Raw genomic sequence first — 21,121 nt, 5'->3', positions numbered from 1 at the left:
TATGGAGCCGGCAAAGCAAAAGCAAGTGCTGCCACTTGGGGAGCGGAAAAGCGGGAAAATCGGAAAACAAAGGCAGCTCAAAGCCCAATGAGCTGCGGGCGCTGGGAGAAGCGTGCAAAGGCTCTTAGTTGCAAGTGCAACCACGTCTCGCTGGCTGTCCATTATGTGTGCTCCTCCGAACAATGCGATGGTGCAAGAAAAACTGCGACGCCAGCGTGGATAAGTTTTGGAAATTGTGAAAGGCCGTCAGCGGCACGAAGGCCAGCAACAACCACAGAAAAAGCCAGGGGCAAAAGCAAAAATCGCGGCAAGTGCACAGATACGCGGATACAGATACAGATACAAAAAGGAGTGCGGACCAGAAACTAAAACGGATGTACGCGCAGTTGTTGCAGAAAACAAAGATTCGCGGCGCTGAGCATTCGTGCGTGAATGCGTGTGAATGGCCATGAGTGTGTGTGAGTGCGTGTGCGAGTGCGGCTGTGTGCGTGCACCGGAAACCATTAGACAAAAACGTACAGTTGCAGCGGGAAAAGAACAGCACAGGATTTTCGCATTGTTGAAGCTGCCCGAAAGTGGACACTCGGTGTGGGCCGTGATGCTTATGCAATGCGATTCGTTAGATACTCTTCATTTTTGAGAATTAGAAAATGTTTTTATGGCTTTGTATATTCCATTTCCACTATCTTAATTACAAACAGGTATTTATTCATATTCCGTGCTCAAAAGTTAGGGTAATTCTCGGTCTTTTTTTGTGCATTTATCACATGGGCTGGTAGCGCCCCAAAGTACGCGACTCCTACTTTTAGAGATGGCTGTTCTGGATGGATTTGCTTCCGCCGCGGGCTGTTAATGCAGCTGGCACTCTTGGCCCAAGGTTTGTCTGTTTAATTAAGCGAATCTTATGTAACTGCTGGCAGGTGCCGGTCACCTGTGCGCCGGAATTTGCTGCATCCACACACACACACGCACACAGATGCAACAGCTCGCAGGACTTTCGAATGTGTACTTTTCTGGCTGCTAATGAGTGGGCCGACTTTTGATAATGGCCATCTGACGCCCTTACCGTGTTTTCACGATTAATGGCACTGCCGAAAGTTTCTTTTGTGATTTTAATAGCCTTCTTTTTCGTGATGAAAGCGAGATATTTAATTAAATCGTGTGAGTGCTGGCCGCATTTTTATGGCGCTTTTCAATTTTTAATATCACTTATCGCTGGGTAATTAAAACCATTTCGGTTGTTTTATTGGCAGCGATTTTAATCAGCACCTAATGAGCTAATCAATGCACCAAAATGTAATTTCCGGCCCAAAAAAATTGAAGCATTTTAATTAAAATTCTCGCGTGCTTGCTGATAATTGTCAAACAAATGTTTCCATTAATAATCTAATTGCGCATAATGCGTGCAAAATTAGCACTAAATTAGTCACGGCCCATGCACTATTGTTGCTCTCCGGCTGGCCAGAAATGAAATTTTCGAACCACCAACAGCCAGCAGCCAAGAACAATGCTCACCAAGGATGCATAATTCACGAAAGTTAAATTAACCAACATTTGCAGCCAAAACAACTGTGGAAGCCAAGCAAAATGCAATTACATCGCTGTGCGCATTTTTTTGGGTAACTCCAGTGGCTGCTGCCAAAAGCTCAAAGGTTTATTAGATTTGCCCCTTTATTAAGCGTTAAATTATTTCGTAAATTGTTTGCACTCCAGCATGCAAAGTAAATAAATACGCCTCCTTCCTCCGATCCGCCCCTTTTTGCTATCTGTGTCTGCTGCAGTCACTTCATTTCGGCTGCCATTTGCATGGACAGGCGGACGGAAAAGAAGGCGCCCTGCGGTGCTTTAATTAATCATTTGAGAGGTTGCTCTCGCCAGCAAAACTACTTACACAGGAAAGAAAGTAACAAAAAAGAGCAAATTTTTAATGTTAAATATATTCCACAGTATAATACACAGTCTAACAGTCTAAAACAAAAAAAACCTTACTCTTATCAGGGTTTTCTACACAATTGCAATCTTTTTGTATTTCATTTTTTCCCAGTGCACCGAGCATTTTGAAATGTGTGCAGCGGAGGTGCATCCTACAAAAAGGCGATTAGCTAGCAGGTCCTGCGGCCACGCCCATCTAGCTGGGCGCCCCTTTGTTTGCCGAGTGCGGCACAACTTTGTCCCAGGCTCCGCAGATAAATAACTAACTGAATAAAATGCATAAATGTGTAAACAAACTCTCACGCACACATGCTAGCACCGCAGGACAATGGCTGCCTTTGACGCGCGTACCTCAGCTGTTTTTGTTGTAGACACAATTTGCAGGACTAACAAAGCCACAAAGTTGGCAAAGGGAACGCGCACAGGACAGCCTTCGAGGCTTCCAGCTGTCCTCGCAACTTTAAAACAGTCATAAATTTAAATTCTCGGCGACAAGGACCGGGCATTAGTGGCCAATACAAAGGGTTTGGGTGGGGTGGGGGTAGGCAAAAAAGAGGAAAGCTAAAATTATTTCCTGTTCGGAGGAAAAAGTCAGCACAACAACAGCAACTACAACCGGAAGCTCATCCATCGCCGTGTGCACTGCGTCTATTTTATAAGCTTTGCCAAATCTTTTCGAGTTGATTAAAAACAATAAAAACAGCGTGTTTCTTATGGCCAAAAGCTGAGCCATAAATAAGCAATTTATTGTGCGCTTCCGCCGTGTTTTCCCATTGTTCTGGCCCAAAGTCAGTGGCTCAGCGTGCGGCCACTCCTGTTTGGTCCTTGCTGCTCCCTGACCCTCGGATTCCCTCCAGGGTCCTTCGCCGCTGCCCGGCCAACTGGACAGAGCAGGGAGCTGGGAACTGGGAGTCCCGGCTGCCGTGAGCTGGGAGCCAAGAGCTGACAGCCACCATATAACCATGGCTTCTGGCCCGACTCCGTTTGGCATTCGGACGGCTTTCGATGTTTATTGCAGCATTTGGAGTGAAAGGCACAAAGCAATTTCCGCTGCCGTGAGAGCTTAGCAATATTAACAAACTGGCATTGCCCCCTCAGCGAAGGGGTTCATCTGCAGTGGGATGCCCATCAGACATGACTTATTTCTGCTGCGTTTTACTGCTCCGACCTGGGTTTATGCCTTTTGAACTATAAATATGGGGCTAAGCCTTGATTTAGATTAATGCCAAAGCGGTGAGCAGTTAAAGATTCCTTACGACTTTTGTATCAGTAAGTATGGCAACATATTGCTATTGCGTGTTTTCTGTGCGAAATAAAGAAATGAAACACACTTATACATATCTCAAGAGCATGCACCCACGCTAAACAGGAAGCTAGAATTAAGATCGTGCTGGCAATTATTTTTCCAACTATGTGGCCCACCGAACCATATCCGACTCCTTTTAGCCAACTCGCCGGGGGGAATTGTAAATTCAGGAACGTATTTCTCACAGCGCTGCTTATGATTACTTTTCGCTAATCGCTCTGCATTATTTCCTTTCAATTTGTGGCTTTTTCATTTCGTGCAATTGAGCGCGATGCTGACCACTCATTGCAACAAACTCACACAGGCACACAGCACGTCCTTTCCGCACACACACACACACACACACACTGGAGCAAAGATAGAGCCATTCTTCGGCATGGTCACGTAGGAAAATTGTTTGGGTTGAAAATCTTTTCGAGCTCCCCACGTGTACGTGACAACACAAATAGTTTTCGGTGGGCTTTTTTTGTTGTGCGGATATATGCTCGATATTCGAAATAGTTTCATTGCATTTTTGACATTTTTCTTTGGCCACTAAATCTATTAAAATTATATATATTTTTTGGCATATGCCTTTGATGCGTTGCTCTAATTTCATTTTACTGCAATATTTTTGTTTTATTTTTCCTCGTCCTTGTTGTCAAAATAAATTGAAGATATTTTATTTTTCGTTTTTCGATTCGATCAATGGGGGGGTCTACGATTTTCGTGGCTGATAAAGGGAGGAAGGGGTGTGTATAAATTGGATATGTGGATGTACGGCCAATACCGCAACACATCCTGTGATACGTGCATATCCTGCTCGCCTTCAACTGCAGTCCTCGCCAAGCTTGGCCACAACAATTTTCTAATTAAATTCGATTTTCGCCATGCATGTGGCATAAATTGTTTTGTCATTTTACGGCAACTGTCCATGGATGTATTCGACTGCCGGAATATCGAAATTATTGGAATGCCGGAACGTTCGTTCGTACGTACTGGGGTGTGTGTGTGCGTCCACAAATCTTGTACGATTCGGGCCAACAATTGCTTGGCCTGCCACTCGCCGCCGCCGGCCACGGTCTTGTATATTCATTTGAGATTAGCAAAAATTGAAAATCTTTAGCCCCGGGGCCGAAAAATGTTTCACCCTCGTCCTGGGTACTGGGTACAGGGCAAATAATAACCCGTATAATTGGTGAACATGGCCAACATGTGCCCGGCTCAGACCAGAAAACCCAAGTATTCAAGTATCCCTGTATTCCAGTATCCCCGGCATCGCCACATGTCCTCTGGCGCAATGCTCTTTTGTTTTTTCATTCCTTGTTGTTTTTGACTTTGGTGGGGGTGAGACATCCTGATCCTGCTCACATATCCGCATCCATGTTTTATTTATCAGCGGGGGACTGGAGATACCCGTCACGAGGCTCATACATGACCTCCTTCAATTACCCATCTGATTGGTACGATCCGGCTTGTTTATGCGCTTGTTTATTGTTCAATATTTATTATTGCTCCGCCTTGCACTCTATTGCTCTCATTATGTAGCACAAGATGTGGTTATTATTTCAGCCGTCGTTATTGTTTTTTCTGCACCAACACAATCTTCTCTGTGAAAAATGATGTAGCAAATGGATAATTAAGTGAATGACCAGTTTTAGTGGCAAATTTCAATGCAGCTTCTTGATCAAAGCACAAGCTGATTTCCGGAAGTGAAATAAATGGTAAAGAATGAAAGCCAGAAAGATTTTCACCATCTCCCTGCCGGAATCCATCCAATCACTGACCCCACCATCCGGCTATTCCTATCCTCCAGGCAATCCGAACCGAGATGCATTCAAATCCCTATCGCTGATCCGCATACAAAGTAAACAAAATCCCATCTGGGGAAAAAGGAGCTCCCACTCTATTTCACCTGCTGCGTTGTTGGCTCGGCTGCTCGATTTCACATTGACAAAATTAAATTGAATATTGTAAAAATATGCTGGCCATAATGTTGCATCCAGCCAGGGGCAACCTTTACGAGCAGCTATTAAATATTTGTCCTTGCCGGCGACGACGGAGCGTTGTCCTCGCCGTGTCCCCTCCATTCGCCCCCTTCGCCATCCTGTCCGCTCCAATCCTGTCCTGTCCTATCGCCTTCTAAATATCCGTCTCATCGACGGCAACAAAAACAAAGAAGTGCAACAACAGGAGCGACAACATTTCACTCAATTCAATTACCTTAAGAGTGCCGCCATCAAGTGTCTGCTTCAAAGCAGGACGAACAGGACGAGGTTCTCGTGGAACACTGCTGATACACCAAAGGAAATTGTTGGAAATGTGGATTTTCCAATTCCTTTATTTAAGATATATTGTTCTAACTTATTTTCGTTTAAATCGGTATTGGGTAGATATTTTATAAGTGAATGGATATCGTAAACTTCTTTATAAACAAATTTAATTTTAATGAGCTTATTTGTTAACTAATTTTTTTCAAGTGAAGGATCAGGAGTGTGAGAGCAGGACCCCTTGTTGCAGTTGTTGTTTCTGCTGTGTTTGGCATGTTAAATCCCACATTTGATGTGCTTAGAGCAGCTCCTTGCTGTCGCATTTCGTTGACTGTCTGCTGGAAGGATGTGAGTGCAGTTGTGGCTGTGGTGGAAAAGGGGTCTAAAACCAACGCGAAACCGCCACCCCCTGTCAGCTGACAATTTTCTTTGGCTTTACCTGTAAACTCGGCTTGATTTATTGCCCTAGCATGTCAGGGCAACCGTTTGCAACATGGCGTGTAATAAAATTTTAATCGATGTCGTACATTTGCATGCCAATTGCAGCCGGTTGAAGGCACTTTGAGGCGGATCCAGGGATCCTGGGATCCTGGGCCTGGCCTGGCTCTCTTTGGTCCTTGGCAACAAGTCAAGGCGAGCAACTGCGTCACGTGCCATAAAAACGCATAAAGGGCGACACTGGTCGCCTTAGGAGCTTTCCAAACTTGCCTCCCATGTAATTTGATGCGCATTTGCATAAAGTATGCGGAAAATGCGAGTAAATGCAACTGTAGCGCAGCGGAAAAACGTAACAGAACACAATTATCAGAGCTGGAGCTCTGAGACACAGGGAAAATCGGGAAAAGCAGCGACTTCGAGGTAGCGCAAACTTTGTTGCATACTTTGCTGCATCGTTTGCGGCTGCCGGAGAAAATATAAAATGCGAATATAAATTTGTATTATTCTTAAATTAAGAACGGAAATGAAAACAAGAATTGAAATGGTCCTGTCATCCGCCCCCACCCGCCTTTCGGCCTTTGGAATCCCGGCCAGTAAATTGAAAGCAAGGCAAATCCTTAGGCGGCGGACTCCTTTCGCGACTTGTAATGAAAAAACTTAAATGGAATTTGAATATGCGGCGAACGCAAGGTGAGTCCTTAGTCGCAGAAATAATAAAATAAATTCCAAGAAGTATAAATGCAAGATAATAAATCACCAAATAGAGTGGGAACTTTGCAGCTGAGGTCTTGCAAAGCACTTTTGTTTTTCTAATTTCCATTAATACACAGGAATAACGAACTTTGTTCCTTTTTTTAAAGTAATTCGGGAGTAAAGAAATTAAATATACATGTCACTGATTTGTTTAAAGTTGCATATTTGACATGGAGGCTCGGTAATCCCTTTGGCTTTTAGCCTTAATTGCGCCGTTGCCAGTAAGCCGTTAACATCATATTTGCCGACCATTAAATACATTTATGCCACACATGGCTGCCCCTTGACCCCAACCTCCTGTCACGCCAATTGGGCCTAAGCTCCGTCAAGTGTCAAGCGTAATGCAAAGAACAAACAACAAACAGCTAACAGCATACAGCGAACAACAAACAACGGCAGACAGTTGTCACAATTGCGGCCATTAAGGCGCTGCCAAATTGCTGACCATGTCCGAAAAGTCAAAGGGACAAATCTTTTTAATAACCGTGCGTGTGCGCCATGTGTGCGGAATAGTTGACACGGTTCTGATTCGGAATGGGTATCGGGATTGGAGGCATCTGGATGTGCCAGTTAATAAAGACATAATGGCATAGATTTATTTTTTATGGGCCAACATTTTGCGGTTGATATTATTATCGCTGTATTTTGTTGCCTTGTTTTCGTGGCCATTTAGGCCATGTGATGGGTGGGCTGTTGATGGTTATTTGGCAAATCACCTGCGCTTCCTTACAAGCTTCCTGCTCAGCAAACTTAATACTTCCTTGGGCAAAAATGTAAAACAAGAAGGCATCAACGGCCACATTCACCCACGTACACATTTAGAGCGAAAGACGGACAAATAGCAGGCTAAATTTCAGCTCCTTCGAGTCCTTCCAAAATGAACTACGCACACACACACATACAGACAGAGAGAGAGACCGGGGCGTATTACATATAATTTTGAAGGAGGCCTCATCCTGCCAGGTCTGCACACCTGAATGGTTAGCTACCTGGCTAACAAGCCGTCTTGTCCTGTGCTGTCCTGTTCTGTGTGGCTCCGTCCTCCGTGCTCCATATTGTACTTAATTTTTTCACCGACGCCGGCTCTGAAGTGCCTTTTTCAATTTCCCCAGAGGCGCTTCCGATCAAACAGGAAGTGCTTAAGTTCAAACTGAAGTAAAAGTGCGCTCGGAGCCACCCCTTCGCCCAACCGCCACTTCGTATATCAGCGAGCAACAGTCAGTCAGGACTCTTCAAAGGAGGTATCATCACAGGACCTGCCATGCGGAATCTGGAGTGCGTTACAAACAACAGAACTTAAATTTAACTCAACCCACTCCAAATATATGCTTATTAACTAGTTTATAAGTATTTAACTTCCCAAAGATATTAGGAAATATATAATATCGTTCAATAAAACAAATAATCTTATACTGTAGATAAAAAGATTGTGGCATATTTTAAAGCTCTTCTCAGTAACAGATATGCCCTCACTGCACCTTTCAGTTCAGTTTGAATACCCTACGCACCCCGCCCCTCTTGCGTACCTGTAACTTCATTATGGGGGCGTGTGCGCTACGCCATAAGGTATGCCATATGAACACAAAGGACAGACAAAGCTGGGGGTTGAAGAACATCATATTTCATGTGGCTAATAAACATAGCGCCGGAGTCCGCAATGCGGGAGTCGCCGAGTGAACTGCATAAATTTATTAATGAGTGGGAAATGAGGTATTCTGTCTGCGGGGGAGCAGCTCCAAGGCGGAACGGGTGGTGGCTTAGCCCCAAGGCCACAGGACTGACAACTAAGCCTCCGCCTCCGCTGCCGATGGCAAGGACCTGGAGTTTGCGGAAAACAATAAGCCGGGAATTTGGGGGCACCGCCACCAGGATACTCGGATAGGCTGATTTACGTACCAGCAAAAAGTCGTGCGGGATCAGGAGTCAGATGCCGGGAAGGCAAATTGAAAGCACACGAAGGCAGCAATTTTTCCTGCCTTTGCTGCTGGGGTGAAAGCTAACCAACTCCTGTGATTGATAAATATTTAAAGCGCAGCAACAAAGCGAAATAATTGAAATAAGTGAGGGAGGGTTGCGACTTTTACACCGGGGGTGGCTGCGTGTGGCCCGAGATGTCCTGGCTCGTCCTGCGATGCCCAAACCTGCCATGCCCTGCCCTGCCCTGCCAATTGTGACAACAACAAGCCAGGATGCTTGTTAACCTCACGCCAAGTCCTTTCTCCACGAGACGTTGCTGCACCTTCATTCAATCTAATTTCGCTGCTTATCACTGGAGCTTAGCTGCTCTAAAATGCGAATGACATGCCAAAGTACTCGAGATTCAGCAGATTGTCGCGTCGCCCCGCACACACAGGATGCTCGGCAGGGATGCCAGGAGCAGCAGCAGCTCCGTGGAGATTGGAGACTGGCAAAAGGAGACCGAAGGGACCCAGAGAGCCAGGACGAAGGACGAAGGACCCAGGACGAGCACTCAATGAGCATGCTTCACTGCAGGCTTTGTTTGCCGGATGAACAGCTGCTGGCTCGATTGTTGGCGTCACCTTCGTGCGCTTAAATGGCTCTCAGCTCTTTTATAAATATAAATATTTTCAGACCTATTTTGCTTGTTAATGAGGCTTATGAACACGCTAGTAAGATCAATTATTTAAACAAAAAATCCAAGAAAAGATTTTAAGCATATAATGATTTAAGATGTGAATCAGCTAATTGACCGTTTTAAAGGGTATTTAACAGACACCTTTTGGCATCTTGTTAAAATTCTTCCTCCTGCTTTTTTCTTTGACTTGGCTTGCTGCTTGGCTCCGCTTTCTGTTTGCATAAAGTCTGTCTGTGCCCACATAATGTCGCAATTCTGGCAGACATTGTTTGATTTGAATTCATTGTCGTGTAATTTGTGCAGCACGCCCCTTTATTTCTCTGCCGACCAACCCACTCAGTCTTTTTCACGCTCCTTACGGCAAGCATTTCGTGTCGCTAATTACACTGTAATTAAAATTGCTGTATTTACAGGCAAACACACACACAGACACGCTCGTTCGGTATCGGTGTGAGTGCGTGCAAATATTTTTTAAAAATACATATCACATGTACACGAGTGCATTGCGCATACGCCGCGTGCACCGCTTGCACTTGCATGAGCTTTGTAAATTAAGCGTGAAGCGGGACGCAGTCCGCTTTACAGCCGCCCTTCTGCCTCTTTTTTTTGGGAGGGGCGTGGCCGGCATTTAACACATTTCGCCCGTCGTCGATAACAAGCTGCAACTGTTTGGGCGGTCATTAGGCGAGCGGGCGGGCCAGCTCGATTCTTATTTTTTGCCCATTCGGAATGCGAGTGCGCCATTTTAATTGCTTTTCGCCGGCCGTCATGCATGCTGGGGCCAAAAATAGTCGCCTAAGAGTGCTTTTGCGTGTAGCTATTTCCAACTTAATTAATAGCAAACACACGGCCTGCTATGGCAAATGCAACGAAAACAGGGCCAGAAACAAATGCAGGTGGCAATGGGACTTTGGGCTGGCACTCTGCGCTTGTACCATAGTACAACTTTTAGTTTTCAGCCCGCACTTGATTTATGCGGCCAGCCGTATGTAGTTTATGCATAATGCAGGTCGTAATTAGTGAGGCAAATGTACAAAAACATATCGTGCCGGGGCTCAAGCTTTCGGGGCTTAGTCCTCGGAATCAGAAGTGGAATCTAAATCTGAATCTGAATCGGTGGCCAGGACATCTAATATTTATTATCAGTAAATTACAATTGTCTTTTACATGCATGCGATTAATTCCATTGCTGCTGGTCATAAATATTTATTTACAACTCTTCCGAAAAACCTGTCATGGCCACAGGGCGTTTGTTTGCTAAGCATTTCGGCTTTTGTCCTTCCATCTTTGTCTTCGGCTCATGGCCTCCAGCTATGTCCTGGATTTTTCAATGACATTTGCAGTTTTAATTAAACAACAAATGATAATTTTTAGTACCAACTGCCCCCCAGCCAATCGAACTTCGCTTTATGCTGGCAAATGAAATATGATTGTCCCGATATTGGAATTCGTTTCCCAGCAAAAGTGCAACGGACACACTGCTTTAATTACTTTCGAGTCCAACAAACAGAGATTGCCAGAGGTTGCCGGGTTCAGGAACAAATTAACTTTACCGCTTCTGGTTGAGTTGCGAGTGCATATACATTAGGTAGTAGTGCCGCATCCTATCCGCTAATGAAGCAAAATTATCTGTTCACTCCGTCGCCGTAGTCACTTTATTCCACCTACCCACCTTCAGCAGGTGTGCACGGGGCGATAATGATTGTAATTAATTTAATTTCGTTATATTTTCATCTAGACACAGCGAGTGGCGATCCTCCGCAATGCGCTAAATGCTTTCTGTTTTCTGTGACTTTTGCCAGCGTCCCCTGCTGTTTACTGTTTGCAGTCCTTTTTCGCTACACAGCGGAAAATTAAAGGAATTTGCTGCCAATAATTACTTAAAATTTATATGTGAACTAACTATAAGTATGTTGAAATAATCAATCTGAACAAGCGCTCTGGCATATTTAAAATCATTCTTTTGTTATGTACTTAATTGCAATAATATTTCTCTCTGCAGTTTATTCCTTTCGCCTCATTACGTTTTGTGTCTTGGTTGTTTTTGTGTTTTTAAGGCATGCTTCATTTGCAGTTACTGTGCCACTGGCCTTCTGCAAAATCAGTTTACTCCCTTTGCTAATTACTAAAGTTTTATTTCGCTGGCTCCCCATTCCGCATCTGAAGACCCAATAATCTTGATGTTCGTGCTGGGAACGTATGCTCCATGTGCGGAGGGTTAATTAAAAGCCGTAAAACTTTCAGTCTTTCAGCCGGTGATTACGTGGCACACAGGATATGCAGGACTTTGGGCTTGGGAGACAGGCTCGTTTTGCAGGCCCATATGTCCGCCACTTTGACAGTTGCAGTTCAAATGTCAAGTGCACTCCACTGCAGATACAAAGGACCAAGGACCCGAGGAGTGAATGGGCCTTGTGATTGACAACAGGGGCATGTAAACGAGACTCCATCTTAAGTGCGCCGCAAGGACAACACTTTCCAGTTTCGATGGGCAATGGCGGCGGCCATTCGTTCATCCGTTCACCATTCTCCGGGCTCCGTGCTCCGTACTCCATGCTGCATGCTGCATGCTGCATGCTCCGGTTGCCAAAAGGTAAATATTTTTGCCTCGGTTATTACATTTTCGAGCACTACCAAGCCAACTAGCTCGTCGTCGGCCAGATTCAGAATCAATCAAGTGTTCAAATTTTAATCAGTTGCCCGTTCAAGTACTTCCATCAACTCTTAAAGTTTGATGCCACAGCCACAAGGAGAGGCCACCGGAGCACCCTTTGTCCGCCAGTTACACCCGGATGCCCTCGAGCCACTATCACTGGCCGTCGGAAAACCGCAAATTGCACGTTGCCCTGGCCAAGGATATGCCGCAGCAAGTCCTGGCGAATTTTGATGTTTTTGCCAGATTGATGAACATACCCAAAAACAAGGTTTCGAGTGGAAGGAGCAGGAGCAGCAGGAGCAAGAGCAGCAGCATGAAAAGGGAGCCGAGGGCCAGGACAAGGACAAGCCACAAGGCGTCGCTGGAGGAAAACAGGAACCCAACTCCAGCTCGTTGTTGCTTCATTTTGTGTGCCCCCTGTTGAAAAACAAATAACAATAATTATCTTGACAACAATTTCCGGTATTTGTGCTCAAGTCGAGCGCAACAAAAGGCAAAATGAAACTCAACTCAACTTCAGAGACGTGCCAAAGGATCCAAAGGAGCCAGGACGAGCGCTGGAGGGGCACCACAGGTTTGAATATTCTGCCGCACCCCTTGATTGCGGCGGAGTGGCAACTGGAAGTGGGAGTGGAAGTCGAAATGGGATTCGCAATGTGCTTGGCCATGGGAATGGGCGGTCGCATTGGTGGCATTGTGTGGTTGGGCGACTTGTAATCATTTGATGAGGCGGTACACTTGGAAGCTTATCGCAGGTTCAAATTATAAGCATCTTCATTTTATATTATTATTAAAATTGAATTTTAGGCAAACAAAAATATACGTTTAAGCCAGTTTTTAATATGTTACTTTCAAAGTTACTTTCTTTTTGGAAAACCTCAAATGATTTTTGCGAGTGCACCCAACTTGGCCCTTTTCTCATTACGCAACCGTTTTCTCCTCCGGCCACTTTCCTTTGGTCTCACATTGGTAACTTCTCACAGAAATTGTGTCAGAGGTTGGGGTCTATTGTATGATTTCTGGTGTTCGATAAGGCAGAGCTTGCAACTGGCTGTCACTCATTTTCACCCAGCCAATCCGGCCCCAATAGGTAAACAAAGCCACCCTAAACTACCTGTCCCAAATCAAAATATTAAATGCTAAGCTGAGCGTGAAATTAAAACATTAATTTCTATATGTATTTAACAGTTGTATTTTGGCATATTTGATGTAGATCCAACAGCTCTCAGCTGGGCCTTATCGCATTAATGATTCACGAGCATTTACCTTTTAAAGTTAAGCCTAGACATTTTAAAGTAAAGCATGGTATTATTCATTAATGTATGTATTCACCTGAATGCCTTCTGAATTCCAGAACAAAACCCGGCCAAGTTTTAATCCTGTACGTCAACTACTTCAGCAGCCACAAAGAAACATTTCCGAGCCATTTCATTCGAACAATTTCTGGTCTACGAATGAGAGAGCACCAGAACACACACACACACATATCGGGGGAAATATTTTAATTTGTATTTATTTTAATGCTCCAACGCCCTTGTGTTACAACCCACTTCAAAAGCGGCAGGATGTTTGCCGCCCCATCCACTCGAATCCCGTGGCAAATGCTCGTGCTGCTCCTGCTGCTGATGCTGCTGGGAATTCCTTTGAGCTCATGGTCAAATGATTCTCAGATATTCTTTTAATGCTGCACAAGCGACGCCTTGAGCTATGCACTAACTTTCGGCGGTTAACCTGGGACAAAACACCACCAACCCAAGCAAATAGCCAAAGGACTCGCACACACACACACACTCACCATAATAAACTTTAATGGGCCTGTTCATAATAATAAAATTTCATTAAGCTGCCAGGCAGCAAAGTGAAAAAAAAATCCAGTGAGCAGAATGGCATAGGCAAATTTTCGCTGGCAGGCAAATGAAGACGAGTGGTTAAAAAATGTGGTATTTTGGGTGGGCGTGGCATGTGTGAAATTCCCCAGAGAGACGGCGAGGCTCCTTACCACCGTTTTTCGGTTCATCTTTGACCCATGCATATGTTGCCCGGAAGGAAGCCAGAAACAATTCAATTACGTTGCAAAATGGCTGCGCCCATGTATTGTGTGTGTGTGTGTGTGTAGGGTCCTGAGTGTGATGTGTAATAAAGTTTCATTTTATAGACCTGCCAGCACGTCTGGGCAGCTTTTGGTGACGCCAGAGCCGCAGTCGCAGCCGCAGCCTCAAAAGCATAACTCGTGCCCATCAGACTCCTGCCGCTTTTCCTCGATTTCCCCTTTTGCGCCGCTTTTCCAACTGCAGCTGCAGCAGCGGCAGCTGAAAATGTGGCCCGAATTTTGCAGAAGAAGAAAATTGAAAGCATTACTGTGGCCCGTTGCTGTTGTACGTTTTTTGGCCAAAACTGAAATTCTTGTGCCGAAGTTTTGCAATTGTTGTTGCCTTGCAGCTGTCAGAGGAGGCGCACTAAACACTAAATAAAATTTCAGTTCTCAACTGCGTGAGCAAACACACACACACATATACGCACGCATGTCCTTGGGCGCTCTCACACACACACGCACTAACTCACACATATGGAAAGGCCCCTGCCCGCTGCGCTGCTCTGGCATATTGAACGAAGATTTATTGCAGTGCCAGTGTGTCCAAGTGGAAATAAATCAAATAATTTTCCATGTGGAAAAATTTCAAGCTCAAAAAATCGAGCTGAAAATTAAAATAGGACGAAAAAAGAGCCATAGCTGAAGACCAAAACAGCGAGAGAGAAAGAGCGCCGAAAAATAAAAGAAAGTCAAGTGAGGCGCCACCCAAAATTGGACAGCGGCGATTGTGTAATTTACTCATTATACGAGTACGCCAACCTTATGTGCATTACGTAAGTGTGTGCGAGAGTGCTGCTCACTTTACATACTGCATATGCATGAAAGGACCTTCTGCCGCTGGTCCGCCGTATTTCTATATTAGCACACAGACACCTAAAGGACCTCCTGCCCCCTGGCCACCTCACCCCCGCGCTGCCCGCACCTAACTGTCATTGTCCAGAAATTAACGAAAATATATACACAAACACACAGCGGCGAGTGCAGAGAGCAAAAATGAAAAAAATGTGGGAAAAAAAAAGAGAAGGCAAAAGGAAAACGGCGAAAAGCGAAAAAGGAATGGCAAGAAAAGTTTTGCATTTCCTCGTGCTAATGTATGTTAATTACAGGGGGATTTTCCATGCGGAGGATTTGCATTTTAATTTATGCACCGAAAAATTTGCGTTTTGCCAGCCACCCCGGCCAAAGTCGTTAAAAGAGGAAAAGCCGGCCAGAAAAAAAGGCGGCGAATGGCGAATGGCGAACACTGAACGGGCCGCAAAATAATGGCCGAAATGAGAAGTTACAGTGACGCAATTTGTACACGTCATAGGTGAGAGTGAGTGCATGCATGTGTACGGGCATTGGGGCACTTCATTACCCCGGTGCCAAGTGGACACGCCCCAGCACTGCAGCGGAAATTGCTGGAAATATATTTATTTATAGGCCAAGTACGGATACTTCACCCAAGTAGGAGTCTGAAGGCCCACGGGCCCCAAAGCAATTAAGACGACCACCTGCCGGTGGCCTAATTAGGCCAAGTGCTCGAAAAAATGCAACCGAACTTGAGGGAAAACGATTTAAATTTAAATCGTTTTGGAAATTTAGGAAACTGAATTATAATTATTATAATTATACAGGTTCCTGTTCTATTAAAATATCATCTATCATAAAATATGCCCGCCTATATGACGTTGTGATAAGTTTTCGAAAAGTCCACATATATTTGGACGCTTGAAGTACACTGGTCCCTGCTCGTTGGCCAAATCACCCGAAATTCCCGAGTTCTTAACATGTCTTAGGAACATCAGTGTCCTTGCCCATAAATCCACTCACTATCGACCTTCAATCAAACAAGCTTCAGCATTTCACATCGCGCCCGCAAATTGGCTTCGGATCTTGAAATTTAATTATTATGTGCGTCACTCGAGATTGCCCCAATCGGCTCACTCCCCTCACTTGGAGCTCCCGATGGGAGCCAGAAAATCAGTCCTCCCTCACCCCAACCACAAGGAAGCCCTACCATGAGCTGCCACTGCCCCACGATCCGTGTCTGTTCAGTTAAATTAATACAAAGCCCAAGTACATGCACTAATGCTAAGTAGATACGTATACGCAAACAAGGAGTTTTGGGGGGCGGGACAAAGCCTACGCTAAGCTAGGCACTTGGAATGTGTGAGTGTGTGTGTGGGGGTGGAGGGTGGAGGGCTGAGGAATGAGTGTGCGCTGGTTAAGCGTCTTACTTAAGTATTTATGTATTTACATTGCGAATATTTAATGGAGATATGCGCTGGATTACAACTACTACTTGTTGACGAGCGGCAGGGGGTCGTAGGGATGTGTGAAAAAATGGCACGCTCGAAGGTAACCAAAAGAGAATACTTAAGCAATCAACAACAGCCACTAGAGCAGAGCTCAGTGTTTTATTTCACTTTAATAAATATTGCATAACGACTAGATTGGGGCAAGCGGGATGTGGAATGTGGGGCAGGGGGCGGAGGGCCGGAGCAGGCACAGAACATCTAATAAGCTAAAAGCGAGCGTCAAAGCAAATGGCAAGCATAATATTCCAATGGCTGCTCCCCATTGGCCTAAGGCTGAAATTATTCAAGCGTTTCTTTAATGGAGACTCGCCCCAGCGGAAACGCCCCCATCGTCCTGCGTCCTGCGTCCGTCGTCCTTCGGCCCTTGCCCCTTGTGTCTGCGTCTCTGGCTGACTTTCAGCTGGAAACTATTTAAAAAAGCAATTTTTTAGTTAATTAAACGACAAAGACAAGCAAAAGGCAAACAATTTCCCCTCGCACATTGCACCATTTGGCTTTGCCACTGCCCCAAGCGATTTTCCCCCACTCAGACAATTGGTCGCAGGGACCGGACATCTAGCTGCATCTAAAGTTTGCAAACCAGTCATTTCTTTTGGCCGAAATTTAAAAATGCCGCAGATCGTTATATGTGAACTGAACAATCGGATTGGCTCCTGCTGCGATCCTTATGACTGCCACAAAGTTGCAGCGGCATAAAGAAGTTCATGCGTTGCAATCAATTTTAATGATTTTTAATGTGCAATTGCCTGCAATTGCAATCAAGGCCTGCAGTTCCTGGCAGAAAACAGAGAAAAAAATGACGGATCATTATTCTTTACAAAAAAACGTAATGTTAACTTATTGAAATGATCATTGCACCAAACTTACTACTACCAATTAAGAACTCCTACTTGCAAATGGTAAATTTTTACTCGGACTAACACCTGAGGCGCTTTGAGATTCCAAATTATTTTTCACCGTACTCCTTATCCACCGGAAGCACACACACTACTCGTGCGCTAATGATGCCCAGCAACAATTGCCGGGAAATGCAAATAAGTCGGGGTCCTGTCGCACACAAATTACTGGTCAGGAGGAGAGCCCGTGGAGAATGGCAAATGAAGAGTGGCCAGTGGCCAGTGGCCACTAAAATGCGCAACTTTGTAAGCCATTTTTGCCATTTCCCAGCTATTTGTCGCATTTCGCTTAGCCATTTATTTATTTGCACTCATTTAAAGTGTAAACTGCATTGTTTTTTCCACAGCCCCCCAGTTGTTTCCATCATTGTTATTAAGAACGGCGTAATCATAGCCGTTGGCTGCGCTCTGCTCCTCTTACTGCCCTTCTATTTCTATTTTTTTTTTTTTTTGCCTGAATCCCCCGATGTCTGGTATGCTCTAATTAAGTGCATTTACTCTAATGAGCAAAAATGGCACCAGTTCCAGTGGCAGTGGCAAAAGTAGCTCCAGCTCCAGATGCAGTGGCAAAAAACCGTCACAGCTCCGTGAACGAGGGAAACCGTGCGTGAAAACTGCCCTCCAGCTGGCGAATGGGGTAGCTTTTGTGGTCTCGGTCCTGTTTTCTCGGAGGTCGACCTCATTTAAGGGCCAAGAACTCAAAACCTTTTAGCCAGGCTGCAATGGGCAAGTGCTTGGCCCAGTGCTTCCCGCCCGGCTCTCTCCGTACTTTCTAGCATTTGTCTATGCAAAATTTTGTGACGCTCATTAGTGCAATTTGCATGCATAACGGCAAATATGGCCAACAGCCAGATGAAGACTCCGGCCTGTCCAGATTTCCAGCTGTCCGTCTATATATCTGGCCAGCCCATCTATTATATCCACAACAAATAGACAAATGCAGGTACACTGCGCGAAACTTTCCAAATACGATGGGATATATCTGTAAATTTCAATACCACAGCAATTATTTCTTAGGCGCTTAAAAAAATATACAAATAGGCAAATTTCATTTGCTGTAAATTGAAATTCTACTTGGTAGTACTGTCTTCCATATCACAGTGTAAATATCCGCAGGCAGTTGAGGATGAGAGTGCCTCGATGCGATGGCCGTTTCTACATTCATCAAATTCAGAGACAGAACAGAGGCATTTGCTCCGTTCATTTTCGAATTCAAATATGTAGACTAGAATTTTTGTATTTGCCCAGCTCGTGTGCATGAGTGTGCGAGTGTTGTTGGTGCCATTTTGCCATGTTGCAAGAGGCGAGGATAGCTCCAGCCCCGATTCACATTCTGATACAGATTCAGCGACACTAAGTAAACAGCAGCGCAGCTGTGCCAAAGGATAACAGCACTCGTCGGCTGGCAGGCTCGAAAAATATGCAAATGTCAGCCGGCAGACCCCAAAAACTGCACAATCCACATCGATATATACCCCATTGTATCCCATCGCATAGCAGACCCATCACATGCAGATAACACACAAAACAATCCGAATTAGTAGAAAGCAAAACAAGGCATTGGAAAAAAGATTTGGCCGAACGAGCGGCACGGGGCACGCAGCACTTGGCCGAAAACCAAATTCATTTTCAATTAAGAATTTTTCGGCATATCGACAGAAAATGTCCTATGCCTCCTAATGCCTGGCAATGGAAAAACATTTGAAATGCTAACTAAATTACGCCAACTTCGCACACACATTTGCGCATGTCTGTGCATATTTAGTTTTTTGCAATTTACAGTGGCTGCCACAGCCACTCGCCGGCCATATGTGTTGGTGTTTGTATCTATGTGTGTGTGTGGGGTGTCAGAATGTGGTCAAAATGCCAATTGCAAAACAATTGCATTTTGGTTACTTTGCTGTTGAGCCCGGAATTTCGATGGCAGCCACCTAACAAACACAGCGACGGCTTCCGTTGACACCAGCCAAAAGATAAAGGGAGTGTGAGGAGCACTGCAAGAAAGATACTATAACTAAATTAAGTTTTTGGATACATTTGAGTATATTTCCAATTCAAAAAGAAAAGCGAACAAATTGGAAAAACATGAGCCATTAAATTATAATAAGACAAATTATAATAAATAAACTATAAAGCATAGCTGTCTTTTTTGCATATTTACCACTTTATTCAAAATTTCTAAAATATATACTAGATAGTACTAGACATTTGATCATTTTTCCGTGTGCACGCACATCTACACACATTGAATGACAATTAAACTTTAGATTTTGGGTTAAAAGCAAAATATTGTAGCCGACATGCTAGCCATCCTTTTCATCCTTTCCCCAGCTCCACTGCTGTGCGGCGTGAAAATTCAACTGGATTTTCTTTGGTTCCCCATTCCGCCTTTTGATGCAATTCTAAAAATTGTTAGACGACAACCAGTTCCGTCATATTCACACACAAACACACACACAATCACCAGCAAAAACCGAAAAAGCAATTAAATTGTACACTCGGCACTGGCAGCAGGCAAAAGCCAAGCAAATCAACAACAACTATTACCAAATCCGTCGACAAAAGACACCAAAGGCATCATGCAACAATATTATAACATTCGCCATTCGGCCAAAAATACATCAACACACACACAGAAACTGGTAAAGTTTTTTATTTGGTGCGACGCTTGTGTGTGTGACAGCCTGACATGCAAATACGTTTAATTTCGAAAACTAAACTAATAAAAGCTTCGCTGCAATAGCCTTTCTGAAACTGAAAATGTCTTCTTTTTTTTAGGATGCCCACAAAAAATGCTGTAAAAACATAAACAAATGCGTTTTTTCAAAACTAATGCGACTAATGTTTATGGCAGGAAAATTGAGGAAAAAAATAATTCTTTTTTATTGCTTAAATCAACTTTTAGGTGCTTAATGGCATAAAAAATTCTTCCTGGATTGGTAAAAAATTTCATCATACACTTTTATGACCATTATATTTGCTAATTCAATTGCTATATTGCGAGAATTTTTTTCTGAAAATTACGCAACATAAATTTGCATACAAAGACATAAAAATGATAAGTTTAACGCTTTACTTGATTTATTTTTGTTGAAAACTTTAATTAGTTGGAAGTCAGAAACATGAATTTTAATTAAAAACATCGACTGATGTTCCATATATGTTTGTCACTAATTATAAAATAATTCTAATTTTGCTGCAATTAATTGAAAGCAGATATGTAAAACCATTGGACTTCTGATGAATCCCTTTCAATTTAGCTTCATTTCAATAACAGCAGGTCCTTAAAAAGGACGACTGAAATCATAAATCAATCTATAGAGACTGCTCCTACGAGCGACAACGATGAGTTCGCAGGACGAAAATGTTAGAAAATTGCCACCCAGTGATGCGCCGAATATTTCAATGCCCACTGATGAATATCTAGATTCGTAAACTACATGCCAAACGGACGTGATCCGTAGAGTCACGGGGGTCCTATGAACACAGGGTCGAATGGTAGGAATCTCTCTATCCGGTCGTTAAAATCGGCAACAAAAGAAATAGCACATTTCAACGTTTTGAATTTGTAAAAGGATATTTTTCACATTATAATAAGAAATGAGGCTGAATACGCGCCTCGCATTTCGTGCTCTAGCAACTCGGAAAAACCCCCCGTTTTCCACACTTTATTTTCCGGCTTCCTTTAAAATGCAGAACAGCTGAAAAATCATATAAACACAAATAATAAAATCGACAATTTGGCAAGAGCCGCACGCACACACGCACGCCCAGTAATACATACACATTTACGTGTGTGCGTGTGTGCGTGTGAGCCTGCAATGAGCACATAACCGCAAATGTACTGGCAACAAAACGTGCCGCGATTCCACAAAAAGACCAATGGGAATTCTCAAAGCAAAA

This window comes from Drosophila mauritiana, chromosome 3R (assembly GCF_004382145.1).
Source record: "Drosophila mauritiana strain mau12 chromosome 3R, ASM438214v1, whole genome shotgun sequence".
Classification (NCBI taxonomy): domain Eukaryota; kingdom Metazoa; phylum Arthropoda; class Insecta; order Diptera; family Drosophilidae; genus Drosophila; species Drosophila mauritiana.
Note: the sequence above shows the minus strand (reverse complement) of the source record.